Source organism: Scyliorhinus canicula, chromosome 17 (assembly GCF_902713615.1).
Source record: "Scyliorhinus canicula chromosome 17, sScyCan1.1, whole genome shotgun sequence".
Taxonomy (NCBI): domain Eukaryota; kingdom Metazoa; phylum Chordata; class Chondrichthyes; order Carcharhiniformes; family Scyliorhinidae; genus Scyliorhinus; species Scyliorhinus canicula.
The window spans coordinates 59295136-59323057 of NC_052162.1; the positions used below are offsets into that span (position 1 = coordinate 59295136).

Here is a 27922-nt window from a genome sequence, read left to right on the forward strand (position 1 = left end):
TGTCACTGTTGTCTCCAACACCCTTCATCATCCCAGAGATGGTGGGACCTCAGTTGGGCACTTTAGTGAGGAGGCTCCTGGAACACTCTCTGGTGCTAACCACACAGCTGCTCCGGTACAGCAAGTAGACGTAGGAACTCCCGAAGAGGGCGGGCTGACCCCAAGGACTAGCTGCCATCCAGACGGGCTTAGGGCCTCTGGAACGGGCAGTACCATCAATTGTGGAGATGCAGTTGCAGAGCCAGAGACTACCTGAGGGGTTGTCGGCGAGCATCCAGCACCTGCAGGTGCAGTTGGAGGAGTCCAACCATGCACAGGAGCAAGAGCTGGTCCCGACGAAGTAGTGGACGTGTTGGGGTGAGGGTTTTTGTTATGGATGAACATGTCCAAGGCCTGGGACATTCTTTGCATGGGCTGGCCGAGGCCAACGGCTGGATTACCGACTCACAGGCAGCCATGTGCCAGAGCCACCTGGAAATTGCAGCGGCATTTCTGAGTATGGTCCAGTCACAGCAGGCCATCGCTGAGAACATCGGCGGCATTGCTAGGCACTGGCCCACGTGGTGCAGACACAGAGGAAGGTGGCCCAGTCCTAGAGGGAGATGGCCCAGTCACTGGCTGATGTGGACAAAAGCAAGATCATTACAAACCATCACAACAGATGAGTGGATCAGCCAACTCTAAGCGAATTACGATGATCAAAATGCTGACGTCAGTCTGAAACAAGTTCTGCCTCCTGTAGAATTAAGCAACATTTTGTGTGAATTTCAGTGCCAGTGCAATACGCGAACTGGGAGAATCGCGGGAGGGCCCCCCGACATTTTCTACGCCCCGCTGGCACCCCCCCCCCACGAATCTCCCCCCTCCGCTCGGAAAAATCGGCACTCGCCGTTTTTCGCAGCGAACGGCGATTCTCCGAGCCCGATGGGCCGAGCGGCCGGCCCTTCACGCCCGTTTCACGAAGGCGGCAAACACACCTGGTCGCTGCATTCGTGAAACGGGCGCCAGATGCCCATTTGGGGCATCTAGGGGCCCGATTGGGACGGAAGCACCAAGACTGTGCTCGGGAGGGGACAGGCCCCCGATCGGTGCCCACCGATCATCGAGCCAGAGTCCAAAACGGACGCACCCTTTCACCTCCGCCGCCCGGCAAGATCAAGCCACCACGTCTTGCCGGGCGGCGGAGGAGAAGGACGGCCACCGCGCATGCGCGTGTTCGTGCCGTCTGCGCGATGAAGTCATCCGCGCATGCGCAGGTTGGAACCGGCAACCCGCGCATGCGCGGATGACTTCACATTCTCGGCGTGACGAGGTCGCTGCTGAGAAAGACGGAGGCCCGCTCCTAGCCCCCCGGGTGGGGGTGAATTAGGTGCAGGGAGCGGGCTCCGAGGCTGTCCTGAACCTCAGCCAAGTTCACGACTGCCTTCACGAATTTGACCCCCTGCGGAGAATTCCGCCCCAGGTCTGTAAATCGTACCACAATAATAGGCCAATCAAATCAAACAACATGGGCGGGATTCTCCATTGCCCGACGCCAATATTGTAATCGACGATGGGGCGAACAGTCCCTTCCAACGCTCAACTCGGGGGCGGAGCCGCTTTGATGCTGGTTAGACGCTAGTTTTCGAGTCTCCTGTTCTTACGAAATGGTGTCATCGCTTCACGCCATTGGAACAGCATTGGCATATCATCGAAAGGCCCTCCCCTAATGGGCCGAGTTGCCGACCGCGTGGTTGACGAGTCAGGCACCTGGCATTACGGCCGCGGACTGTGTCCTGCGCCACCACAGTTGGCCGTGAGCTGTGCTGCTGGCCAGGGGGGCTTCCCCGAGGGCTGGGGGGACAGGTGGGGGGTGGCCAGGCCATGGGGCTGTATTTGACAGGTTGCGTCCGCGCACAGCCAGGGCAATGTTGTATGGCACAACAGCTGCAGGTCGTCGCCATGCGCATGCGTGGCCAGGGAGCCGTCCATTCTCTGGGAGCAAGAGCCGTGAGTTTTACCCAGTGCCGCTGCTAGACCCTCACCTGTCCCGGAATCAGTGAGGGTTCAGCACCAATTTTGGTTCCCGTATCAGCCTCCCCGAACAGGCGCCGGAATGTGGCGACTAGGGGCTTTTCACAGTAAATGCCACAGTTCCCACGTCGGCATCGGCATTTAGCCCCAAAAATGGAGAATGCAGCCCCATGTTCCTCCAGCTGTACAGAATACAGGCTGTGTTCGACCAACCAATCCTCAGCAAAACCCGAAACAATGTGATTCCACGATTGGGCAGCACTTGCTGCATAATCCTGAGTGTGCTAACAGCTACACAAACAACTAATTTAAGATCACAGAATCACAGAATTGTTATAGCGCAGAAGGTGGCCATTTGGCCCATCATGTCTGCACCAGCTCCCCAAACAAGCATCATGATTTAGTGCCATTTCCCTGCCTTTTCACCATACCCCTGCACATTGTTTCTATTTAAATAAGCATCTCATACCCGCATCAATGCCTCGATTGAACCTGCCTCCACCACACTTTCAGGCAGTGAATACCAACCTGAACCACTCATTGTGTGAAAAAATTATTTTTCATACCACAGTTACTTCTTTTACAAATCACTTTAAATCAGAGCCCTCTCATTCTCGATCATTTTAGGAGCAGGAGCTGACTCACCCTATCTATTCTGTCCAGCCCCCTCATGGTTTTGAACATCTCTATTAAATCTCCTCTCAACTTTCTTGTCTCCAAGGAGAATGGTCCCAATCTCTCCAATCTATCCATACAATTGAAATTTCTCGTCCCTGGAACCATTCTTGTGAACCTCTTCTGCACTCTCTCCAATGTGATCACATCCTTCCTATAGTGTGGCGCCCAAACTGTGCACAATATCCCAGCTGGGGTCCAACTAGTATCTTGTATAAGTTCAGCATAACCTCCTTGCTTTTTTTTTAATATTCATTTTCAGGATGTAGGCGTCGCTGGTTCGGCCAGCATTTATTGCCCATCCCTGGTTGCCCTTCAGAAGGTGGTGAGTTGCCTTCTTAAACCGCTGCAGTCCTTGAGGTATAGGTACACCCACTGTGCTGTTAGGGAGGGAGTTCCGGCATGTTGCCCCAGTGACAGTGAAGGAGCCACGATATATTTCCAAGTAAGGATGGTGAGTGACTTGGAGGGGAACCTCCAGGTGGTGGGGTTCCCAGGTATCTGCTGCTCTTGTCCTTCTAGATGGTAGTGGTTGTGGTTTTGGAAAGAGCTGTCTAAGGGACCTTGGTGAGTTATTGTAGTGCATCTTGTAGATGGTACACACGACTGCCACTGTTCGTCGGTGGTGGAGGTTTTAAATGTTTGTGGAAGGGGGAGCAATCAAGCGGGCTGCTTTGTCCTGGGTGGTGTCAAGCTTCTTGAGTTGTTGGAGCTGCACTCATCCAGGCAAGTGGAGAGTATTCCATTACACTCCTGACGTATGCCTGGTAGACGGTGGACAGGCTTTGAGGGTCAGGAGGTGAGGTACTCGCCATACGATTCCTAGCATTTGACCTGCACTGGTAGCCACAGTATTGATATGGCTAGTCCAGTTCAGTTTCTGATCTTGTACTCTATGCCCCTATTACTAAAGCCCAGGATGCTATATGCTTTACTAACTTCTCTCACCACCTAACCTTACACCTTTAATGATCTATGTACATATACTCCCAGGTCCCTCTGCTCCTGCAGCCCTTTAAGAATTATACCCGTTTTTAATATTGTCTTTCCATGTTCTCACGACCGAAAGCCATCCCTCTCAATTCGCTACATGGAACCTCATCTGCCACCTATTTGCACACTCCACCAACTTATCTCTGTCCTTTTGAAGTTCGACATTATCCTCTTCAAAGTTAACCAGTTGAGATCATAATGTGGTTCATTTACCCTCACTAGAAGTGACATACATTCAGGGACCCATTCTCTGCAAACAAAAGGAATATGTTCAAGCTGTGTGCCTTTTTTGAATTGGCTAGATTCATCGGGAGCCTATAGTTCCCCATTTCTTTCTCCATGGTAAGGCCTTGGTCAGTCGGAGATCTGTTTCTACTGTAGCATAAATTCTTGTAATCATTTGAAATTTGGCATTTTTGTGTTTGTCCGTATAATGCAAGGCGAATAGCTTCAACAACATGTCCCTCTTCTTGGCAATGTTCAAGTTCTGTACTGCCAGGCAACTGTTAATATGAAAATTAAGTTCTCTCAAAAATTGTTCAGAAAAACTCTTGAAGACAGTCCAGCTAAAGAATTACAGAAGCTCAGATTCCAGTGGTGACTGTGCAATCACACTCTGCTAAATTTCTCCTTCACAGCCTGTTCTCACTGGTCAGAAAATGTCCCCAATTCTTGCAGCTCGCATACCGCCTTTGAAAACATCAACCTCATGGCCTGAATTTATCACCCGCCAGGCGTGTGCACTTGTCGGGTCTGGAGGCGAACGCTAAACACCGTCCCACACGTGGTCAGACACGGGGCGCAATTTCACACTAGCTGGCCAAGTAATGGCCATCCAGTGTGGAACGCGCTCTGTGAAAGGATGGGCACGGCCTGGGCAGGCGGGAAGAGGGCGGGCACTGAAAAAGGGAGGGTGCAGTGCTGACTCAGGGAGCTGCTGACCCATGAAAAATAAATATTGATGTCAAACCAATGCCACAAATGTCTTCTCCCACCGTTTCTAGGTTGGGCGCGCTCCCATCCAATCAGCGTCAAACTCTGGCCCATGTTGCAGTGGAATTTGCATGGGAGGTTCCTCGGAGGCTGTTCCTGAAGCAAAGCCTACCTGAATATTTCCCAGTGAATTCAAAATTATTCTTGAATAACTTCATGACCTAACCACTTACCCAGCCGCACTCTCAAAAAATCTCAGCTAGTACCACGCAAACGTAGAGTCCCATTTATTTTAAATAATTGAAAACATATGTAATTGCAAGGCTGACTATTTTAAGAGTGTAGAATAGTGATCACGACCTTTCCTGTGATGATGACTGAAAGATCCAGTCAAACCATGACATTTTAGAAGCTTGTGAAAAATGCTGCGGTATTTTTCAAATGTAAAAAACAAAATTCTTCCTCTCACCTGTGTTTTGGTGTTGAGACACCCTGTGGTCCCACTGAGATAGGGTACAATGGGGATTTAGTCTTCATTCGTTCACATTATGTTCATAGCCTCCAATACTGATATCTTCCCCCCAGTGACAATAATAACAATGTTGCTAACCTGTGAAAATATCCCCCAATGGTTGTCACTGTGTGCAGCCTAGGAGAAGAAAGTGAACACCTGCGTCATATATAAAACATTGTCTTTGTCCCTGCCCGCTGTCACCACCTGAGAACTGCCAGAACTTGTTGGGCGAGAGTGAATATCTTGACGACAGTGAATTCAAATGTATTGTAGGTCGTCTTTATACTTTGTGCTGCCCCTACATAACCAGTGCAAGTGTTTGATAATTGGACCACTTCACTTTATGTCACAACTTCCCCATGTATATTAAAGTATTGATCGAGCAGCTAATCTGCCTCTATAGCCACTTAAACCCAAGATCCTTGGGAGTGCACTAATCTCCCACAATAACTCCAGTGAAGAGCCCTCCCACTAAAAAGAGCAATGACCATCTGGATTCTCCGTCAGCATGATACTCCGCTTCACCGGCAACGCACTCATGGCTGTGGATTTCCCGATGGCACAGGGTGCCCACAGTGGGAAACCCCATTGGCCAGCTGGCTGGACGGAGGATCCCGATACCGGCAGGGGCGCGCCGCACCAGAAAATGGGTGCAGCAGGACGGAGAATCCTGCCCCATATTGCACATGTCTCTGTTAGTTGGTGGAATTTCTTTACTGCGTGGTAAGGGATGCAGCTTCTGTTCTCCACTTGGAACAAATGATGCTAAAGAAGTGAAGCCAGGGCAGTAATTCGCTATACCACAAATGCACACTCCTCTGGTTCAGTGTATCAGTGGAGGCAAGTACTCTGAGTGAATTGAGGCGCATCAACCTCCAACAAGGGCAGATGATGGCTTGGCTCCAGGCCAGGAAAGTAACATGGTCCGGGGTGGGGGGGGGAGGCCGACGTTTTGGCCTTTGACTCCCTGATAGCCCGGACGGAGACAGATATTATTGGAATGGTGGGTCTCGGGGCTGCCGAAACCAGGATTTGGGTGAGCAACATCATGGAATTCCTCAGGTTGGAAAAGATCTAGTTCATCTTCAGAGAGACTGTGGAGCGGATGGTCCGGAGATGACAGCCATTCATCGCCTTCTTCGAAAACAGTTAAGATGTCAGCAGTGGAAGTGGGGTGAGGGGTGGGGGGGGGTGAAGGGGGGTTTTGGGGGGTTGGAAAAGGAGGTGGGGAGGTAGAGGGCAGTAGCAGGGAGGAGGGGCATTGGAATGTTAGATACTTATTTATTTGTGATTTGTATTACTGTTTGCTTTCTTTTTGGTATGGCTGTGTTTGATGTATATAAATGCCTCAAAGAAAATATTTTTAAATAAATGGAAATTAACATGGACACCCAAGAAGGTGTTTATGTGACTGGTGATAGCCAAGTAGATCTTTGCTGGTGTTGTTGGTAGCGCAACCTCCTTCACCATAGACAGGTGCTGGGGTTCATCATGCCCATTGACCTCATAGAATCAAAATATAAACAAGCCTACTTCTCTTTGGCCAGCTGATTAGATTTTGCTATTGGTGCCCAGGATGTTAACCCCTCTTGCGAAGGTTATCCAGCTTGAATGGAATCTCGTGAGACGTCGTGATTTGGATCCTGCCCACAATGGGAGGGACCTAAATTTGCATATTTCAAATTAAATGAAATGAAAATCGCTTATTGTCACGAGTAGGCTTCAAATGAAGTTACTGTGAAAAGCCCCTAGTCGCCACATTCCGGCGCCTGTTCGGGGAGGCTGTTACGGGAATCAAACCGTGCTTCTGGCCTGCTTGGTCTGCTTTCAAAGCCAGTGATTTAGCCCTGTGCTAAACAGCCCCTAATTGTGCAGTTAGGCACACTTAAATAAGTCTCCACCAGAGCTAACCAGCCCGAGATCTATCGGCCTCACCGAGGAGACCCCAGCCGGCCGCTGTTTAATTGAATCACACCCATTGTTTTTAATTGCTTCCATTGATCAGGAGGCAGGTGGCAATGGGTCACTGCCCATTTTACATCCCTGTCCCACTTTCTTTGTGAAACGTCAATAGAAATTATGTCAGGAGTAAAACGGGTGACCAATACATCTTTTTCTGCCAATCTAAACATTTAAAATTGCTTCCATTGTCTGCTGTGAGATTCAGGACAGAGCCTCTATCAATGCCATGCAGACTGAGGACCCTGACAAACCTCAAAGCTACAAAATTTATGTCAACAATTCCAACTCGTGTCTTGCTCAAGGTCCATTCACAGGAATGCCCACCACCGTACTGGCAGTTAGTTCTTGTCTCTGATCCTCCCACACAAAGTATAGCTCTTGATTTCAATCATGGAACACTGCCAGTTTTCAAATGAAGAGCAAGCACTTGAAATCATAAACAGGGTTACTATTTACAAATGCATTTATGATATGGGTACACCGAGCAATCAGAAGATATCTTACCCTGTATTGAGGCATTTTGGGAAGACCAAGATTTCAGGTTGTATCACTGAGGTGACCATGGTTGCTGAGATAGGCTTCTAAATCTTTGGTTGAGGAAGGCAACATATCATTCTTTTCCCAGTAAATGTTTCAAGTCACGTCTGATTACGCGAAGATGAGGTTTGGCTGTGTGGGGCTTTACACACAAATAGTTTGAATAGGCACACAATGCAACCTCGCACATAGAAAACGCCACTTGGATAAGGAACTTTCTAACTTACTTGCTTGCTTACCAATGTATACTCCAACACAGCGATATCACACTTGAGCAGAGGGAGCACAGTAAAGTTGAGCAATCTCCCACACCTCCTCTATTTAACTTGGCATTTCATGTTCTGGTATCAGCTTTATGATTCTGAGACCCAGACAGTCATAGCTCCAAGATGTTCTGGGTGGACAAAAGGTTGCAAATGCATCTCAAACACAACCAGCTTCAAAACAATAGGGAGGACATAGTTTCCCAAATTTCAGACACCACCATTGGACAGCTCAAACAAAACCTGTGGACTAGTCCCTAGCCCTGGCACCCAATATAACTAGTAGCTGGTTGTGAAAACCTGGATTTTCCTCTTGATCTCCTCCTCCCACACAATCTATCATTTATACATCCTTTTGGAATGTTTCCTCCCCTTCCCAAGAACCTCTTAGAGACATTCATGACCCAGAAGGGGGCCTTTCGGCCAATCGAATCCATGCTGAACCCAGTCAGTCGCGTTCCCCCACTCAATCAAAATAGCCCTGTAAGTTTATCTCCTTCGAGGGTGAATCCAATTTCCTTTTGAAATCAGTGATCATTTCCACTCCCACCACCCTCATGGGCAGTTAGTTCTAAGTCATTACCACTCATGTAAAAAAAAAAATTCCTCCTCATACTCTCCCAACATCACTTGCCCAAGTCTGAAATCTGTGTTCCCTGGTCCTTGTACTATCAACGACTGGAAAGATTTTTCCCTTGTCTATATATCTAAACCTGTCATATTCCTGCACACCTCTATCAAGTCTCCCCTCAATCTACTTTGCTCCAAGAGAAACAAACCCAGCCTTTCCAACCTAATCTTGTAACTAAACACCATGCCTCTAGCCCCCCCCCCCCCCCCCCCAACACACACACACACACACACCACCCTCCATCCCTGGAACCATTCTGGTGAATTACTTCTCCACCCCCTTGAAGACCATCACATCTTTCCTGAAGTGTGGTGTTCAGAACTGGATGCAATACTATCAGTGGGGCGTAAAGGGAGTTTTGTATAGGCTCAGCTTCCATGCTTTTGTACTCAATGCTTCTATTTATGAAGCTTGACATCCAATATGCCTTCCAGTCTATCAATTTCTTCTGCCACCTCCAAAAATAGATGCCCATACACCCCCAGGCCCCTCTGTACCTGCACACTCTTTACAATTGTGCACTAAATATGTATTGTCTCTCTCTATGATTTCTGCCAAAATGCATCACCTCATATTTTGCTGTATTAAATTCCACTGCCATTGTCTTCGCATTCTGCTAGCCTATCTATGTCCACTTGCAGGAAATTTCCATCCTTGCTGTTTGTCATTCTTCCAAGTTTGGTATCATCAGCAAATTTTGAAATTTTATTCCATATTCCAACATCAAAGTTATTTACATATAGCAAAAAAAGCAATGGTATTATCACTGATCCTTAGGGAAAGCCACTATCGAGCACGTCCAGTCCAATAAACAACATCTAGCGTGACCCGCTGCTTTCTGTCCTTAAGCCAATTTCATACAATTAGACATTGACTCTCCTATTCCAAAAGCTTAAATTTTGTTAACTAGCCTTTAATGTGGAACTTAGACAAATGTTTTCTGTAAATCCGCTTAGACAGCATCCACCACATTCCCTTCTCTGTTACGTCATCAACAAATCTAATTAGATTAGTCTGCCTTTCGCAAATCTCCTTAACTAACTCAAACCTATCCAAGTGGCTGTTTAACTTTTCCCTGATTATGGATTCCAAAACCTTCCCCAGCACTAATGTTGATTAACTGGCCTGTGGGTCCAGGACTGTCCTTACATCCATTCCTGTATATCAGTGTCATATTTGCCACTGGCCAGTCCTTTGGCACATCCCTCGTATCTCCAGAAGATTGAAAGATTAAGGCAATCTCTTCCACTAACTTTTTATGAAACTCTTCCACAAGATATGAGCATCGCTGGCTAGGCCAGCATTTTTTTGCCCATTCCTAATTTCCCTTGAGAAGGAAGTAGTTAGCTACATTCTTGAATAGCCGCAGTCCATGTGGTATAGATACACCCAAAGTGCCATTAAGGAGGGATTTCCAGGATTTTGACCCAGCGACAGTAAAGGAACGGCGACTCATTTCCAAGTCAGGATAATGTGTGGCTTGGAGGGGAACTTCCAAGTGGTGGTGCTACCATGACCTTCCAGATGGTACAGGTCATGGTTCAGAAAGAGCTGCCGAAGGAATATTGGTGGGATACTAAACTGCATTTTGTAGCTGATACACATTGCTGTCACTGTGCTTTTGTTATGGAGGGAGTGGGCATTGAAGATGTTAGATGGTGTGTCAAGCAGACTGCTTTGTCCTGGATGATGTCAAGCTTCTTGAACATTGTTGGAGCTGCACTCATCCAGGTAAGTGAAGAGTATTCCATTACACTCTTGACTTGTGCTTTGTAAATTATTAACAGGCTTCGAGGAGTCAGGAGGTGAGTTACTTGTCGCAGTATTCCTAGCCTCCGACCTGCTTTGTAGCCACAATATTTATATGGCTCGTCAAGTTCCTTTTCCAGTCAATGGTTACCACCCCCACGATGTTGATAGTGGGGGATTCAGCAATGGAAATACTATTGAATGTCCAGGGGCGACAGTTTGATTGTCTCTTATTGGAGATAGAATAGAATAGAACAGTACAGCACAGAACAGGCCCTTCGGCCCTCGATGTTGTGCCGAGCAATGATCACCCTACTCAAACCCACGTATCCACCCTATACCCGTAACCCAACAACCCCCCCCCCCCCCCCACCTTAACCTGACACTTGCGTGGCATGAATGTTACTTGCTAATTATTAGCCCAGACCTTGGTATTATCCAGATCCTGCTCAATTTGGACATGGACTGCTTCAATATCTGAATGGTGCTGAACATTGTGCAATCAGTGAACATCCCACTTCTGACGTTATGATGGGGGGAATGTCATTGTTGAGCAGCTGAAGATGGTTGCGCCGACGACATTACCCTGAGGAACTCCTGCAGTGATGTCTTGTGACTGAAATGATTCACCCCCCAACAATCACAACCATCTTCCTTTGTACTAGGTATGACTCCAACCAATGGAATTTTCCCTGATTCTCATTGATCACAGTATTGCTCAAGCTTCTTGATGCCATACTTAGTCAAATGTGGCTTTGATGTCAAGGGTAGTCAGTCTCACCTCGCCTCTTGAGTTCAGCTATTTTATTCATGGTTGGGCTAAGGCTGTAATGAGGCCAGGAACAATGGTCTTGGTGGACTAGCATAACTCTAGTTAACAGCTACTAGATATTTGTCCACTTCCCCTGTTCCCAATTGCTAGCTCTCACCCCTCCTGTAATGTAGTACAGCCCCACTCAAAACAAACATGTGGCTGAAATACGTGTGGTGTATCTTTTAACAAAAATGGAGGCATGTTTGTTTGTTCTTGGACCTGCCTTGGAAAGCTACTTCCTCTTTACACTATCTTCCCACTCACTGCAGTAAACCAGCCACTGGTCATGAGGGGTACCGACTCCAACACCTTACCACCACCAGTACACAAGACCCCCTCCCCACTTTCCCCAACTTGGACAAACCTTAGATCCAAGAATGAAAATGCTGTTATTTTAATGTTTGAAAGTTGTGTATTATCGCAGCAAGTGTCATGCAAAAGGATACAAGGATATAAAGTTTTAAAAGAACTTTCCAGCAATTCTTCAATAATTCTTCTGCTCCAGTTCAAAATAAACACTGTTTGCAGAGAAAACGAAAAAGCAGGCACAAGTAAATAACGAGGAACGATTATTTTAAATTCATGTGGAATAAATATGGGTAACAGAGGAAAACATACCTTTATGTCACCTACACTGCTTCCATTCTGATGACTTGTTGGAGGAGCTCACAGTGGAAAACTCCCTCAGCAAACATTATCAAATGAATATTGGAGAAAGAAACAAAGAGCCCTTTAGAGGCATACCTTTCCATGGCATGTTTGATGTTTACTGTTCAACGCTTCTCAATGACAACCAAGAATTCCCTTATCCTGGAAATCAAAATATATCTGAGGGTTTTATTGTCCTTTTATGATTTTTGAGCTAAGGTTGCAAGGGGAACAATCTCACTGATTCCGATTTTTTAGTTCTTCCAACTCCGTGGTAAATATTAACTTCCTCCAAATTGCAGTGTCTCATATTGCAACATTTAACCTGAGGTTAAGGAGCGTAGAAGCACAGTTTTATGGAAGGATAGATAAGCTGGTTCTTTGGAGATAGCCCTGATTTAAAACTGCATTTATGCTGAGGCAATAGATAAAGAACATATAAAAGGACAAATACTTAAGAAGGTCCACTGAACGGCGATGTCTGAGTTTTGTTTGTGTTTTTTACTTCTCTGACATTACACTGCATTGACTTTCCAGATTATCTGCCTTCAGAAATTTCATGACGATTTTGAAAAGTTTTACTGAAATCAATACTTTTTAAAAAGTGATTTATTATCAAAACCGTAGAAATGTTAGAAACTTACAGCACAGAAGGAGGCCATTAGAACTGGCTCATTGAAAGATTAGTCGTGCTTGGTCTCACATTCCTGATTTTTTTCTTTAACTGTGTACGTTCCTGATCAAAAATACCTGTCCAGTTCCCTTTTAAAAATACTTACGGAATCATCTTCCATCATCCTTCAGGTCAAGTGTGCCAGATCCAGAAAACTCACGGAGCGAAAAGATTTCTCCTCATGAATCTGTCAATCTTTTTCTAAATATTTTGAATCCGTGACCTCTTGTTATTGACCCACTGACCAGAAAGAATTCCTTTTCCCCACTTAACTTTCATCATCTTCATAAGTTCATAAGATATAGGAGAAGAATTAGGCCATTCGGCCCATCGAGTCTGCTCCACCATTCTATCATGGCTGATGTGTTCCTCATCTGCTACCTACAATGTTACAGACCAAGAGCTGGATTGCGAAATCATCAGAGCATCTCCTCCCTAGAACACATGACCTAGGAGCGGGAATAAGCAATTTAGCCTCCCGAGCCTAACACCCTCTTCCCTAGAACACATGACCTAGGAGCGGGAGTAAGCAATTTAGCCCCCCGAGCCTAACACCCTCAATGTGGTCATAACTGATTCCATCCTGGCCTCAACTTCACCGTCCTGCCCATTTTCCATAGCCCTTTAACCCATTACCAGTTAAAAATCTGTCTAACACCTCCTTCAATTTACTCACTGTCCCAGGATCCACTGCACTCTGGGGTAGCGAATCCCACAGATTCACAATGTTTTGCGAGAAGTAGTTTTTCCTCATATCTGTTTTAAATTTGCCACCTCTTATTCTAAGATTATGACCTCTTGTTTCAGAATGCCCCACAAGAGGAAACGTCTACTTTATCCATACCTTTTAGCATCTTCTATGCCTCAGTTTGATCTCCCCTCATTCTTCTAAACTCTAGAGAGTATAGGCCTAAATTGTTCAATCTCTCCTCATGCGACAAACCCCTCATCTCTGGAATCAATCTAGTGAACCTCCTCTGAACTGCCTCCAATGCCACTACATTTTTCTTCAAATAAGGGGACCAAAACTGTGCATAATACTCCAGGTGCGGTCTTACCAATGCTTTGTATAGTTGTAACAACACCTCCTTCCCATTATGCTCAATTCTTTTTGCTATAAATGCCAACATTCCATTTCTTTCCTTATTATCTGTTGCACCTGCATGCTCGTTTTCTGTGACACATGCACGAGGACACCCAGATCCCTCTGTATTGGAGCACCCCAAAGTGTCTCCCCATTTAGGTAATAAGTTGCCTTTCCATTTTTTCAATCAAAATGCATGACCTCACACTTATCCACGTTAAACACCATCTGCCACATTTTGGCCCACTCTCCCAACCTATTTGTATCAATTTGTAAGGTTCTTATTTCCTCATTGCAACTTACTGTCCCACCTATTTTTGTGTCATTGTGTCATCTTGTAAAGCTCTGTCAGATCACCTCTTAACCTTTTCTGTTCCATATCGGACAATCCTAACTTTTTAACCTCTCCTCATAACTGAAGTCTCTCATGCCTGGTAACATCCTGGAAAATCTCCATTTCAGCTTTTCTAATGCCTTTACATCTTCCCAAAAGTTTGGTACTCAGAAATAGCCACACAAACTATCCTCATCACAACCTAGCATTTTGCCAAAAGTTTGCCTCACCTGAAAAATTTTAAAATGCAGCAACCTGTGCCTGACTCTAGGTCAGTTATAAAAATTTCAGGAAGCTGCCCCATGGGGAAGACCATTACAAATCACCTCCCACCAGTATGAAAAGCATCCATCACGCCATCTTTTACTTCCTGTCGCTCAGCAAATTTTGCATTCATACGTCAACTTTTCTTTACTTCTTCATAAAGATCCTATCTAGTAGTTTGTTACGTTCCTTGAAAAATCCAGATATTTAACATCTACCACACCACCTTGATCAATCTCCTCTGTTAGATCATCAAAGAACTCAATCAAATGAGTCAGACTTGATTTTACCTTTAGCAAATCCATATTGGTTCCCCTCTATTAACACGTGCCTTTCCAAGTGCAACTTTATTTTGATCCAGCTAATAGTTGCCATAGACCATAAGACACAGGAGCAGAATTAGGCCACTCGGCCCATCGAGTCTGCTCCACCATTCAATCATGGCTGATATTTTTCTCATCCCCATTCTCCTGCCTTCTCCCCATAACCCCTGATCCCCTTATTAATCAAGAACCTATCTATCTCTGTCTTAAAGACACTCAGTGATTTGGCCTCCACAGCCTTCTGCAGCAAAGAGTTCCACAGATTCATCAACCTGTGGCTGAAGAATTCCTCCTCATCTCTGTTTTAAAGGCTCGTCCCTTCAGTCTGATATTATGTCCACTGGTTCTAGTTTTTCTTATCATTTCTCAAGCATGAGGTGCTCTTTATCCCAGAACTGGTCCTAATATCCCAAGATTCTGAAACCCTTATTGTCCTGCAGCACTTTTCCTACCATGCATTTATTGTGCTATCTTCTTGCTTCTAGTGATGGGAGTGACCTTAACATTATTACCCTTGAATCTCTTTAAAATATTTTTCTTTGCATCTGAAACTGCTTGAAGGACCTTAACAATTTTTTTAACTTATGTCATCAGTTCCATTATCAACCTCTGGCTGTTCCCCTCTTCTTTGTAGAGTATCCGACATGGCTTAGTGATATCCTTTGCCCTGTCACCAGGGAGGCAACATATCATTCAGGAACCATGGATACAGTTATACAAATATACCCCTAACTATTGAATCCCCTATGAGCACTACTATTCTACTCTTTTTTCTCTGTATGCAGAGGAATGATTTGTGATGTCAAGGATTTGATTTTTATTGCATTCCTTCAAGGAGTCATCACCCTTCCCAATGTTCAAAACTGAAACCTTAGTTAGTGACTGCCACTGACTTGGGGCATTTTTGCATTGCCTGTGTCTTTCTCGTATTCTGTCTTGTAATCACACATTCCCTCAACTCCTGAATCTTCTGCAGCTGCGTGGTCACCACGTCCAGGCAAATACAGCCGAAGAAAATCTTTGACCCCGCATGCACTGCAGCCCCTCACACTCCAAAATTCAGTGCTTGATCTCAAACAATTGGCAGGACTTGCTGCACATCCAGGACATGTGAAGTGTTATGAAGTTCCTGTGGTGGTATGAATGTGAGCACTGCCATTGGTGCAGAGCATGGGTTTCCCATTGGCTCTGGCTGGTCATGTGCCTCTCGTCCGATTGGCTGGGACTAGTCATGTGACTGCTCACCAATTGGTCGCGAGGCAAGTAGACCCCGCCTCCGAGGCGGGGTATAAGTACCCAGAGTTCCCAGTGGTCGGCCTTACTCTGCAGTCGACCACTGGGCTAACAACTAGCTGATTCAAGCCACAGTTCGGATCCTAATTGTGTCTTGAGTCCAATTGATGGTACATCAGTTCTCAAATAGAACAGGATGTGCGTTCAGTGGGTCTGAGTTGGTATCTCACTCAGGCCCATTATGACTACTAGGCAGAATTGCAATTGGATCAGTCAGACCCAGTCTCGTACATGGTGGATTTGAACACCAGGACAGTACGGAAGCACGTTGACCACGTAAGAAGCTAGAGGGCCACAACACCAGTCTCAAAACAGATGGAACCAGCAGGCAGCACCAGTGCTCCCGCGATGGAGCCAAAACAGAGGGAATCTCGGAGGTCTGAGGAGGCCCCGTCGACAGCCCAGGAGAGAACTGGAGAAAGGAATTCTCCTACGATAGTGGTTGAATCTCAGAGACAGTTTTCCATGGATGACAACATTTCTACCTCAGAGTTGGAGGAGACAGTTGGGGGACTAAATCGGCCTTCTCGACACAGAAAATCTCCAGACAGATTGTCAACCTTTTTATTGTATATAGTAACTGTACATAATCTGTTCTGTAAATATGTTATTTAGTGACTTAAGGGGAGAGGGATGTGATACCAGGCGTCTTTTAAGGGTGGGCCCCTCACGTTCCATGTGGCAGGCTCGGGACTTGTTGCGTAGGAACTTACAAACCCTGACCAATGGGGAAAAGACACAGGGTCCTGGGCAGTGTGAACCATGGAGCCAGAGAGTGACTGTTTAGTGTCTCTGTGCCCGTGTGTAGTTTATCTTTACTTGTTACCAATAAACCCTTGTTCAGCTATACTGGAAGTCTCCCACACTTCCTCTCCACATAATTCATTTCTAACCCTCAGCATCCTACTCTTTCTCTTCTTACGGAACTAAATGGAGAGTCCAAGAACCTCGGGTATGGGTAAAGAACGGATACCGACTACTGGCCACCTTAATGACCCCTGGCAATGGATACAGGCCTACATTAACACTGCAATGAAGTTGCTGGGAAAAGCCCCTAGTCGCTACATTCCAGCGCCTGTTCGGGTACACTGAGGGAGAATTCAGAATGTCCAAATCACCTAACATTGCATCATTCGGGGCTTGTGGGAGGAAACCAGAGCACCCGGAGGAAACCCATGCAGGCACAGGAGAACATGCAGACGCCGCACAGACAGTGACCCTACCTCGAGTAAATCTGCAACGACCAGAAAGCGACCATCCAGCGACATGGAAAACATCCAGCCTCCTCCGCATCTCCGGCAACCTCGCCGCCAATTGGAAGATCTTCAAGCAAAAGTTCCTCCTGTATATCGAGGCCTCCGACCTCAAGGCAGCATCAGATGCAAGGAAGTTTGCGCTATTTCTCTCGACTGTGGGGATCAGTTAAGTTTGCCGATGGCGAAGACAAGACGAAGTTTAAAATGGTCCTGCTGAAATTCGACAGCCACTGCGACATTGAAGTGAATGAGAGCTTTGAACGGTACATCTTTCAACAGAGACTTCAGGGTAAGGATGAACCGTTTCAGTCCTTCCTGACTCAGCTCCACATCCTGGCGCAGTCATGCAATTACTGGATAGCACAATTGCTTCACAGCTCCAGGGTCCCAGGTTCGATTCCTGCTTGGGTCACTGTCTGTGCGGAGTCTGCACATCCTCCCCGTGTGTGTGTGGGTTACCTCCGGGTGCTCCGGTTTCCTCCCACAGACCAAAGATGTGCAGGTTAGGTGGATTGGCCATGATAAATTGCCCTTAGTGTCCAAAATTGCCCTTAGTGTTGGGTGGGGTTACTGGGTTATGGGGATAGGGTGGAGGTGCTGACCTTGGGTAGGGTGCTCTTTCCAAGAGCTGGTGCAGACTCGGTGGGCCGAATGGCCTCCTTCTGCACTGTAAATTCTATGATTACGGCTCAGCGGCTGATTCCATGATCCTGGATCAGATTGTTTTTGGGGTCCACTCAGATTCCCTTCGGCGGCAGCTCCTTAAAATATAGCAGCGAACTCTCTCCATCGCTATTGAGACGTGCGTGGTCCATGAGCATGCCAAGAATCGTTACTCCCACATCAGGACAGCGGAAAATGCAAAACTGGCCTCCCACAAGGCAGAACAGGTGCAGGCCATTGAGAAAATGCAAGGCCTGAGCATCAAGGAGAGTGGCCCTTTCGCTCGCTTTTCCCGGGTCCCAACGCATGCGCGCCACAGCCGGGTGGACGACTAGGCCGGCAACCCTAATGCGCAGGTGCGTACGTCAGCCGACCACACTGCGCATGCGCGTTGGCGCACGGAACGCGCTGACGTCTGCATCATGACGTGTCCGAATTGTGGCTCCGCTCATTTAAAGCGGCAATGTCCAGCCAAGGGACGGCGATACCTACAGTGTGGGAAGCCTGGCCAATAGGCGGCCTGCTGCAGGTCCGCTCCACCGATTATCAGCCAGCGGTCCCAGATACGGCGCAGAAGTATCCATTCGGTACAACAAGACATGCATGATTCTGATCCCGACAGCCCAACGGATCCCGATGCTGATTGCTTCGAATCTCCATATCGGGTGGGCATCATAACCACATGTGAGCTGGTCCCCACTGCACCGGCAACTCGCCTTTCGATCCTCAGTGTGGATCCCGACGATGAGTGGTGTGCAATCCTCACAGTCAACCAGGCTCGCATCCGATTTAAACTGGACACCGGCCCGTCTGCGAACCTCATATCGCAGTCAGATCTTGACAGCATCCGTGACCGACCAAGCATTCTTCCACGAGCATGCCAACTCCTCGACTACAATGGAATGCCATAGCTGCCAGTGGATCGTGTCGGTTAGGGGTATCTCATAAGGAATTCAAGGCAACCTTACGATTCAAGACCGTTCGGCCTGACAGGGCGTCCCTGCTCGGTGCTCGCACCTGCAAGCTCCTGAATCTGGTCCAGTGAGTCCACACCATGTCCTCAACACGGGAGACTACCTCGACCGATGTGAATCTCCAGGCCGAGATAGATGACATCCTCACGCAATACCACAACGTGTTTGATGGAATGGGCACGCTCCCATATCGCTACAAAATTCTGCTAAAGCCGAACGCCACCCCAGTGATCCATGCACCACGCCGGGTGCCGGCTCCTCTCAAGGATCGCCTAAAAAAGCAGCTGCAAGATCTCCAAAACCAAGGCATCATTTCAAGGGTCACGGAACCAACAGACTGGGTCAGCTCCATGGTCTGCGTCAAAAAACCCTCTGGTGAACTCCGCATTTGCATTGATCCCAAAGGCCTGAACCGCAATATCATGCGGGAGCACTACCCGATCCCGAAGCGTGAAGAGCTGACCAGTGAGATGGCTCATGCCAGATTTTTCACCAAGCTGGACGCCTCCCGGGGTTTCTGGCAAATACAGCTGGACGGGTCCAGTCGGAAGCTGTGCACGTTTAACACTCTGTTCCGCCGCTATTGCTACAACCGCATGCCCTTCGGTATCATATCAGCTTCCGAAGCATTTTATCGCATCATGGAGCAAATAATGGAGGGCATTGAGGGGGTGCGAGTATATGTGGATGACGTGATCGTCTGGTCCACAACGCTCGAGGATGACATTGCCCACCTCTGACAGGTCTTTCAGCGGATTCACGAAAATGGCCTCCAGTTCAACAGGGCCAAATGCTTGTTTGGTCAATCCGCTATCAAGTTCCTGGGTGACCACATTTCACAACACGGGGTGCAACCTGATGCCGACAAGGTGTTGGCGATCAAGGCCATGAAGACCCAGGAGGACAAGAAGGCGGTCCTCCGCTTCCTCGGGATGGTGAATTTTCTCGGGAAATTAATTCCCAATTTGGCAGCCCACACCGCAGCCCTCCGGCATCTCGTAAAGAAGTCAACAGTGTTCCAGTAGCTGCCCGCACATGAAAAGGAGTGGTTTGAGCTAAAGGCGAAGCTCAGCACAGCCCCAGTACTGACATTCTTTGACCCAACCAGGGACACCAAGATATCTACTGACGCTAGCCAGGTCGGCATTGGGGCGGTGCTCCTCCAGTGAGACGACCCCTCGTCCTGGGCTCCAGTGGCATATGCCTCCAAGGCCATGACGCCGGCCGAGCAACGGTATGCCCAGATTGAGAAGGAGAGCTTGGGTCTCCTGACAGGAATAGTCAAGTTTCATGACTACGTATATGGCCTGCCGAAGTTCACGGTGGAAACAGACCATAGGCCTTTAGTCCACATAATCCACAAGGATCTAAATGACATGACGCCTCGGCTACAGCACATTCTTCTTCGTCTCCGCCATTATGACTTCGAACTCGTCTACACACCAGGTAAGGAGTTGATCATCGCAGATGCCCTATCCAGGTCCATCACCATGCCGTGACTTCATCTGCCAGATAGAGGCACAGGTGCAGTTGTGTGCCAGCAACTTAACAGCCGCTGATGAACGTGTGGTCCAAATACGTGAAGAAACTGCCAAGGATCCTCTACTGCAGCGCATGATGCAACACCTCGGCCATGGCTGGCAAAAGGGGCAGTGTCCCCAGTTCTTTAATGTATAGGATGAGTTGACGATCACTGAGGGAGTCCTTCTTAAACTGGACAGGATCGTCATTCCTCAAAGCATGTGAGCTATGGTGCTCGGGCACATCCATGAGAGTCACCTTGGGGTCGAAAAATGTCGACGCAGAGCTCGGGAGCCGGGTATCAACCAGGACATTGCTGACACGGTCCTCAACTGCCCGACCTGCCAGAAGGTTCAACCAGCTCAGCCCAAAGAAACACTGCACCAGCACGAGCTTGTGACCTCTCCGTGGTCTGAAGTGGGGTTAGACCTCTTTCACGTCAATGGGCGTGATTACGTGCTCCTGGTCAACTACTTCTCCAGCTCCCCGGAGGCGGTGAAATTGTCGGACCTCACGTCTAGGTCCGTCATCAAAGCCTGCAAAGAGACGTTTGCCAGACACGTGATATCACTCACAGTAATTTTTTTTTTTTTTTTTTTCTTGTTTTTTTTAATTAAGGGGCAATTTAGCGTGGCCAATCCACCTACTCTGCACATTTTTTTTTTGGGTTGTGGGGGCGAAACCCACGCAGACACGGGGAGAATGTGCAAACTCCACACGGACAGTGACCCAGAGCCGGGATCGAACCTGGGACCTCAGTGCCGTGAGGCGGTTGTGCTAACCACTAGACCACCGTGCTGCCCTGTCACTCACAGTAATGAGTGACAACGATCCATGTTTTTACAGCCAGGAGTGGTCTGATTTTGCACGGTCTTACAACTTCATACACATCACTTCCGGTCCCCATTACCCGCAATCAAACAGGAAGGCCAAAAAAGGGGTCCATATCATCAAGCGGTTGTTGTGCAAGGCTGCAGACAGCATTCGATTCCAACTTGGTGCTGCTGGCCTACAGAACAGCCCCTCTGTCGACTGGTTTGTCTCCAGCACAGATGCTAATGAACCACAACTTGAGGACGACTGTTCCAGCCATTCACATTCCAGACCTTGACCACGTCATGGTGCTGCAAAAGGTGCAGCGGTCAGGGACCAGCAGAAGATCGCTTATGATGCTCATGCCATGCATCTGCCTGCGCTGGCTCCCGCAGATGTTGTTGGCGTCCAGTTGCCTGATGAATGTTGGTCGGCCCCAGCTGTTGTTATCAGGAAGGCCTTTCATTGTCCAATTGGCTGATGGCTCCATTCTCCGGTGCAACAGAAGGGCGCTACGGAGGGTTCCCTGCCCACTGCCTAACCGCTTTGCTCCGCCGGCTATCGTGCCTCCTCCGGACGTTTCCTGCCACGAGGATACCGATCTGCCATCGATCCCGCCTGTCCAGGACACCGCCGCAATGCCAGCAATCCCGTCTGCCCAAGTGCCAGCGTCTCCACCTCTGTGGCGATCGACCAGAATTCGGCGCCCGCCTCAAAGACTGAATCTATAGACTTTACTTTTGTAAATTCCGTTCACTTTGCTCTGTATCTGCACGATAGACACCTTCCCATGTATGTATGTTTGTTAACTCACCGTTTGTACATAGTCAGGCATGTATATACCTTCACGTTTCATAACTTATTTTTAAAAAAAGGGGGAGATGTCATAATATCCACTCGTATATAATGAGATGCAGACAGGCAGTGATTGACACATAAGATGACCAATGAACACACAACACAGAACAACCAATCACCAGGCAAGACACCACCACTATAAAGCTCACAGGGCATTAAGACTCCCGCTCTTTTCGGGACCCAGATACTGAGACAGTCAGAGTGCACAAGTCAGTGGACATTATCAAACCGTGCTGCTGGCCTGCCTTGGTCTGCTTTCAAAGCCAGCGATTTAGCCCAGTGTGCTAAACATGCCACGGAGATCATCTTTGAAATGGGAAGAGTCCATAGGAAACTATTGTCGGATCAGAGAGAGAGAGAGACAAAAAATACAAGTAAACAGAATGCTGACTCTGTTGGTCACCACATGAAATGTAGGTGGGAGTTATTATGGGCCAGGGTTTAGAGAACCAAAGAATATCATGGAGTTCACCTGACCCACAATTTTAAATAGATATTTATTATGGGGAGCACAAGGGCCAACTTTACAGGTGTAATGCAACAGCGATCTAAAAGTATTTTTAAACAAAAACAATGTTTATTCTATGAGTCCAGTTAACATTTATAAACACACAGTAAACAGTTTATCAACTACCAAACCTGGTAATCCCCCAAAAGATACAGTACTCTATAGATAATCCTTAATAACTTTCCAAACAACATCCATAAGTCAAAAACCCCTTTTTAACAAAGACAGTGGGTTTGCATTCCTTACAGAAACAGGCATTACTTTGAAATCATCAAGTGACCTGCAGACATTCTTTAGATTGCAGAGAGAGATCAATACACACATCTGCTGGGTTTGAATACAGCTCTCCAACTGAAAGCAAAACTAAACACAGAGCCAAAACAGCTTTCAGCACAAAACACGAGTAAAATGCAGAGCAGAGCCCAGCTCCACCCACACAATAACATCACTGCAGCCATTTGATAAAGCACACTTTTCTTAAAGGGGCATTCACATGACATCACTCATTGGTTCAAGAGACCAAAGGCAGGATTCTCCGACGCCCCGCCGGGTTCGGGAATTGCCAGGGGGCGGCGGGACCAGGCGGCACGGGCAGGCTCCGGGATTCTGGGGGGGGGCGCGCGGTGATCTGGCCCTGGAGGGTGCCCCCACAATGGCCTGGCCCGCGATCGGGGCCCACCGATCCGTGTGCCATGGCGGCACTCTTTCCCCTCCGCTTCGGCCATCAACCTCTGCGATGGCCGCCGTGGAGGTAACCCCCTCCCCCCTGCGCATGCGCGGGGATGACGTCAGCAGCCGCTGATGCACCCGCGCATGCGCGGACTTCCGCCGGCTGGCGGAGTCCCTTCGGCCCCGGCTGGCGTGGCGCCAAAGGCCATTCCCGCCAGCCGGCGGTGTGCCAACCACTCCTGCGTGGGCCTAGCCCCTAAAGATGAGCGCTTGGCCGCTAGAGGCAAGGTAAACCTCACATTAGAGCCAGTTTGACGATTAGAAGATATCCAGCCTGAAAAGGACAAAGCAAGATGTCAGAGCTGAGAATAACTTTGGGCTGGTTCCTGGAAAATTAAGTGTCCACTTAAGGGATAGAGTAATGTATAACCATGGAAGGAGATTTTGGTCAGTTTAAAGGCTAAACAAGCAATCTTTGCTTAATTAAATATCTGAAGAAGATTTTCACCATTCACAATAAATGCAGTGGAAATGGTTTATCTATTTAACATACTTAGCTCAGAGGGACCATTGTTGACATAAATGGCCTAGCAACAGGAATAAATACTTGTGACAACTTGACTTGTTTTTATGGGTGTTACTTCTAGAATTCCAAAGGAATAATTGAAACTTATGGATTTAAAAAAAAATTGTAACTAAAGTGAAAGGCTGGATTAATCACATTGATAGTCTTTCCCATCACAAACACCACCTATATCTTCAGGGAATGAAATGAGACTACACCCATCTCTGTTTATTGTTTTCATAGCTGTATTATTTTAACCTTGCAACCATATTGTCATTTAGACCTGATTAGACCTGAAATGACTTGTTCCCAAGCTGTTCCTAGCTAATGAAATAAAATGAAATGAAAATGAAATGAAAATCGCTTATTGTCACGAGTAGGCTTCAATGAAGTTACTGTGAAAAGCCCCTAGTCGCCACATTCCGGCGCCTGTTCGGGGAGGCTGGTACGGGAATCGAACCGTGCTGCTGGCCTGCTTGGTCTGCTTTAAAAGCCAGCGATTTAGCTGAGTGAGCTAAACCAGCCCCAGTGAGGGTCCATTCAGAATGCATTGGCCACATGCGGACAATGACTGAGAATGCCCCTATGATATAGGCTCCAAGGCAGTCAATCGCTAATTATCTCTTTTCTCTATTAAAGCTTTTGGCAAGAAAAGACAGAGAGAGAAGAGCAGTCAGTGCATCAGCCCTTAGACCACCTTACATGAGAAGACCGAGGATCTATCTGATGAAGTACCCAAGGCGCAGGATCAAACAGCCTCACCTCGGAGATCCCACCGTGGTGCCGTTTAATACTGGTTTTCATAAGTGTGGACCAGGCATAATAGGACTTTGGCGGAGGGGTGGGGGGATCTCCCAGGTGATTGGAGGCCACCTGGTGGACGGTATCTGGGTACGGTGGTACCCTGGCACACCAGATGCCACCTGGGCACCATGACGTTTCCAGCCTGGCACCATAGCAGTGCCACCCTGGCACAGTCTAAGTGCTCAGGCAGCATTGCCAGGCTAGCAGTTTCCTGGTGCCAGGTCGCCCGTACCAGGGATCAGACCCGGGGGTGCCCTGTCCTTATGATGTGTGGTGTGGGGGAGTCTCGGGGATCCCCTAATTGGTGAGTTGGGGCATTGGGGGGTCCTTAGACCGCGTTGTGGGGGGGTGGTTGATGCACGATCAATTGCACGAAAGACTCAGATTGGTACAACTCTGGCTTTATTACAGTCAGATACGTGGCCTCCTACTGCAGCTGGCAAAATGGCTGATCAGAAGGAGGACACGCATATTTATACAGCTCCTTGTGGGCGGAGCTAGCCGGCAGGGGCTACCGGCGAACCTGTAGTACAGGTCCTACCTTACATCCCCTAATACAGGTGCACACAGTAGTTCACCACATTCACCCCCTGTTCAAAATGAGTCCGGCAGGGGTGGCGTGGAACTATATACAGTTTGCAAATAATTTACAGTGGGGAAGGGGGAAAAAAATGTCCATTTTGATAGTCCGGTGCCCGTCAGAGGTTAAGCTGATCCGGTGATTTGACGGTTCGCTGGGAGCGACGTAAGGGTGGCGGCGATGCCGGTGCTGGTGGTGCTGGTGTTGCCGTAATTGATGCTGGTGCTGGCCAGTAGTCGGATGACTCCGGAAGCGTGCCGAAATCTTCCTCGTCCTCTTGCGTGGGAAGGGGAAGGAGGGATGGACCTGGTGGGGCTAATGTTGGGAGCGCCGGGGGAGGGGAGGGTGGCGCGTGGGTGGGGGAGTGTGTTGGAGTAGAACCTGAGGGAGCCAGGTCCCTGAGGGAGACAGTATCTTGGCAGCCACTGGGGAACTCCACATAGGCATACTGGGGGTTGGCGTGGAGCAAGTGTACCCTGTCCACCAACGGGTCCGCCTTGTGGAGTCAGACGTGCCTATGTAGAAGGACTCGAGCAGCGAGCCAAGTCGGGAGCGACACCCCGGATGTGGACTTCCTAGGGAAGGTAAAAGCATGTTCATGGGATGTGTTATTTGTGGCAGTGCACAGTATTGACCGTATGGAGAGTAGTGCATCAGGGAGGACCTCCTGCCAGCGAGAGGCTGGGAGGTTTCTGGACCATAGGGCCAGCTGGACGGCCCTCCAAACTTCCTCTCTACCTGCCTGTTTCCCTGGGGGTTGTAGCTGGTCGTTCTGTTGGAGGCAATACCTCTGCTAAGCAGGAACTGACACAGCTCATCGCTCATGAATGAGGATCCCCTGTCACTGTGGATGTAGTCGGGGAAACCGAACAGAGCGAAGATCGTGTTGAGGGACTTGATGACGGTGGCCGACGTCATATCTGGGCATGGGATGGCGAAGGGGAACCTGGAGTATTCATCGACCACACTGAGGATATATGTGTTTAGGTCGGTGGAGTGAAGGGGCCCTTTGAAATCCACGCTGAGGCATTCAAAGGGGCGGGAGGCTTTCACCAGGCCCGCGCGGTCTGGTCGGTAGAAGTGCGACTTGCACTCCACACAGACATGGCAGTCTGGTGACTGTCCGTACTTCCTCGACGGAGTAGGGCAGATTGCGAGCCTTGACAAGGTGGTACAGTCGTGTGACCCCCGGGTGACAAAGGCTGTCATGCAGGGCCCGGAGTCGGTCTACTTGTGCGCTGGCACATGTACCTCGGGAAAGAGCATCGGGGGGCTCGTTGAGTTTTCCGGGGCGATGCAAAATCTCGTAATTATAGGTGGAGAGCTCGATTCTCCACCGCAAGATTTTATCATTTTTGATCTTGCCCCGCTGCGTGTTGTTGAACATGAAGGTTACCGACCGTTGGTCAGTGAGGAGAGTGAATCTCCTGCCGGTCAGGTAATGTCTCCAATGCCGCACCGCTTCAACGATAGCCTGGGCCTCTTTTTCAACGGATGAGTGCCGAATTTCAGAGGCATGAAGGGTGCGGGAAAAGAATGCCACGGGTCTGCCTGCCTTGTTTAGAGTGGCGGCAAGGGCGACATCTGAAGCGTCGTTTTCAACTTGAAAGGGGAGTGCCTCATCTACTGCATGCATCCCGACCTTGGCTATGTCTGCTCTGATCTGGGCGAAGGCATGTTGTGTCTCGGCTGCAAGGGGGAATTGAGTGGACTGTATGAATGGGCAGGCCTTGTCTGCATAGTTTAGGACCCACTGGGCGTAGTAGGAGAAGAACACCAGGCAGCGTTTGATGGCCTTGTGGCAGTGGGGGAGGGGAAGCTCCATGTGCATGCGGTTGGGATCGGGCCCTAGAAGTCCGTTTTGGACTACATAGCCGAGAATGGCTAGGCGGGTCGTGCGGAACACACACTTCTCCTTGTTGTATGTAAGGTTGAGGAGAGTGGCGGTGCGGAGGAATTTAGCGAGGTTGGCGTCGTGGTCCTGCTGGTCATGGCCGCAGATGGTGACATTGTCTAGGTACGGAAACGTGGCCCGCAAACCGTACCGGTCGACCATTCGGTCCATCACCCTTTGGAAGACCAAGATCCCGTTAGTGACGCCGAAGGGAACCCTAAGGAACTGATAGAGCCGACCGTCCGCCTCGAAGGCAGCATATGGACGGTCCGATTTACGAATGAGGAGCTGGTGGTCGGCGGATTTCAGGTCAATTGTTGAGAAGACCCGGTACTGCGCAATCTGGTTGATCATCTCATATATACGTGGGAGGGGGTACGCGTCGAGCTGCGTGTACCGATTGATGGTCTGGCTGTAGTCCACGACCATTTCGTGTTTCTCCCCTGTTTTTACTACTACCACTTGAGCTCTCCAGGGGCTGTTGCTGGCCTCGATGATACCCTCCTGAAGCAGCCGCTGGACTTCGGATCTGATGAAGGTCTTGTTCTGGGTGCTGTACCATCTGCTCCTGGTGGCGACGGGCTTGCAATCCGCAGTTAGATTGGCAAAAAGGGAGGGGGGGTCAACCTTGAGGGCTGCGAGGCTGCAAACAGTGAGTGGAGGTAGGGGCCTGCCGAATTTGAGGGTGAGGCTCTGGCGGTTGAACTGAAAATCCAGGCCCAGCAATAGTGCAGCGCAGAGGTTGGGGAGGACGTAGAGGCGGAAACCGCTGAATTATACGCCCTGGACTGTGAGAGTGACCATGCAGAACCCTTGGATCGAGACAGAGTGGGATCCGGAGGCCAGGGAGATCCTTTGGTTGGCGGGGTGGACCGCGAGGGAGCAGCGCCTTACCGTATCTGGGTGTATGAAGCTTTCAGTGCTCCCGGAGTCCAGCAGGCAAGAGGGCAAGTGGCCGTTGATTTTCACCGTCGTGGAAGCGGTGGCCAGGTTGTGAGGACGAGACTGGTCCAGTGTCATCGAGGCGAGCTGCGGGTGGTCATCCGAGGTTTCAGATGTAGAGCGTCGGCGACCCAGATCTGGCGTTCCAGCCCCCTGGGGAGACAAAATGGCA

At 48.7% G+C, this 27922-nt stretch overlaps 1 long non-coding RNA gene across 1 annotated transcript; it reads right to left on the reverse strand.

Annotated features, from left to right (window-relative positions):
* Positions 1–5088: 5088 nt before the first annotated feature.
* On the reverse strand, positions 5089–8157 carry LOC119952478. The gene is made up of 3 exons (XR_005457868.1): positions 7867–8157; positions 7595–7769; positions 5089–5263 (listed from the first exon to the last, which is right to left on the reverse strand). It is a non-coding gene; the product is annotated as an uncharacterized LOC119952478 (long non-coding RNA).
* Between the last annotated feature and the right edge of the window lie 19765 nt (positions 8158–27922).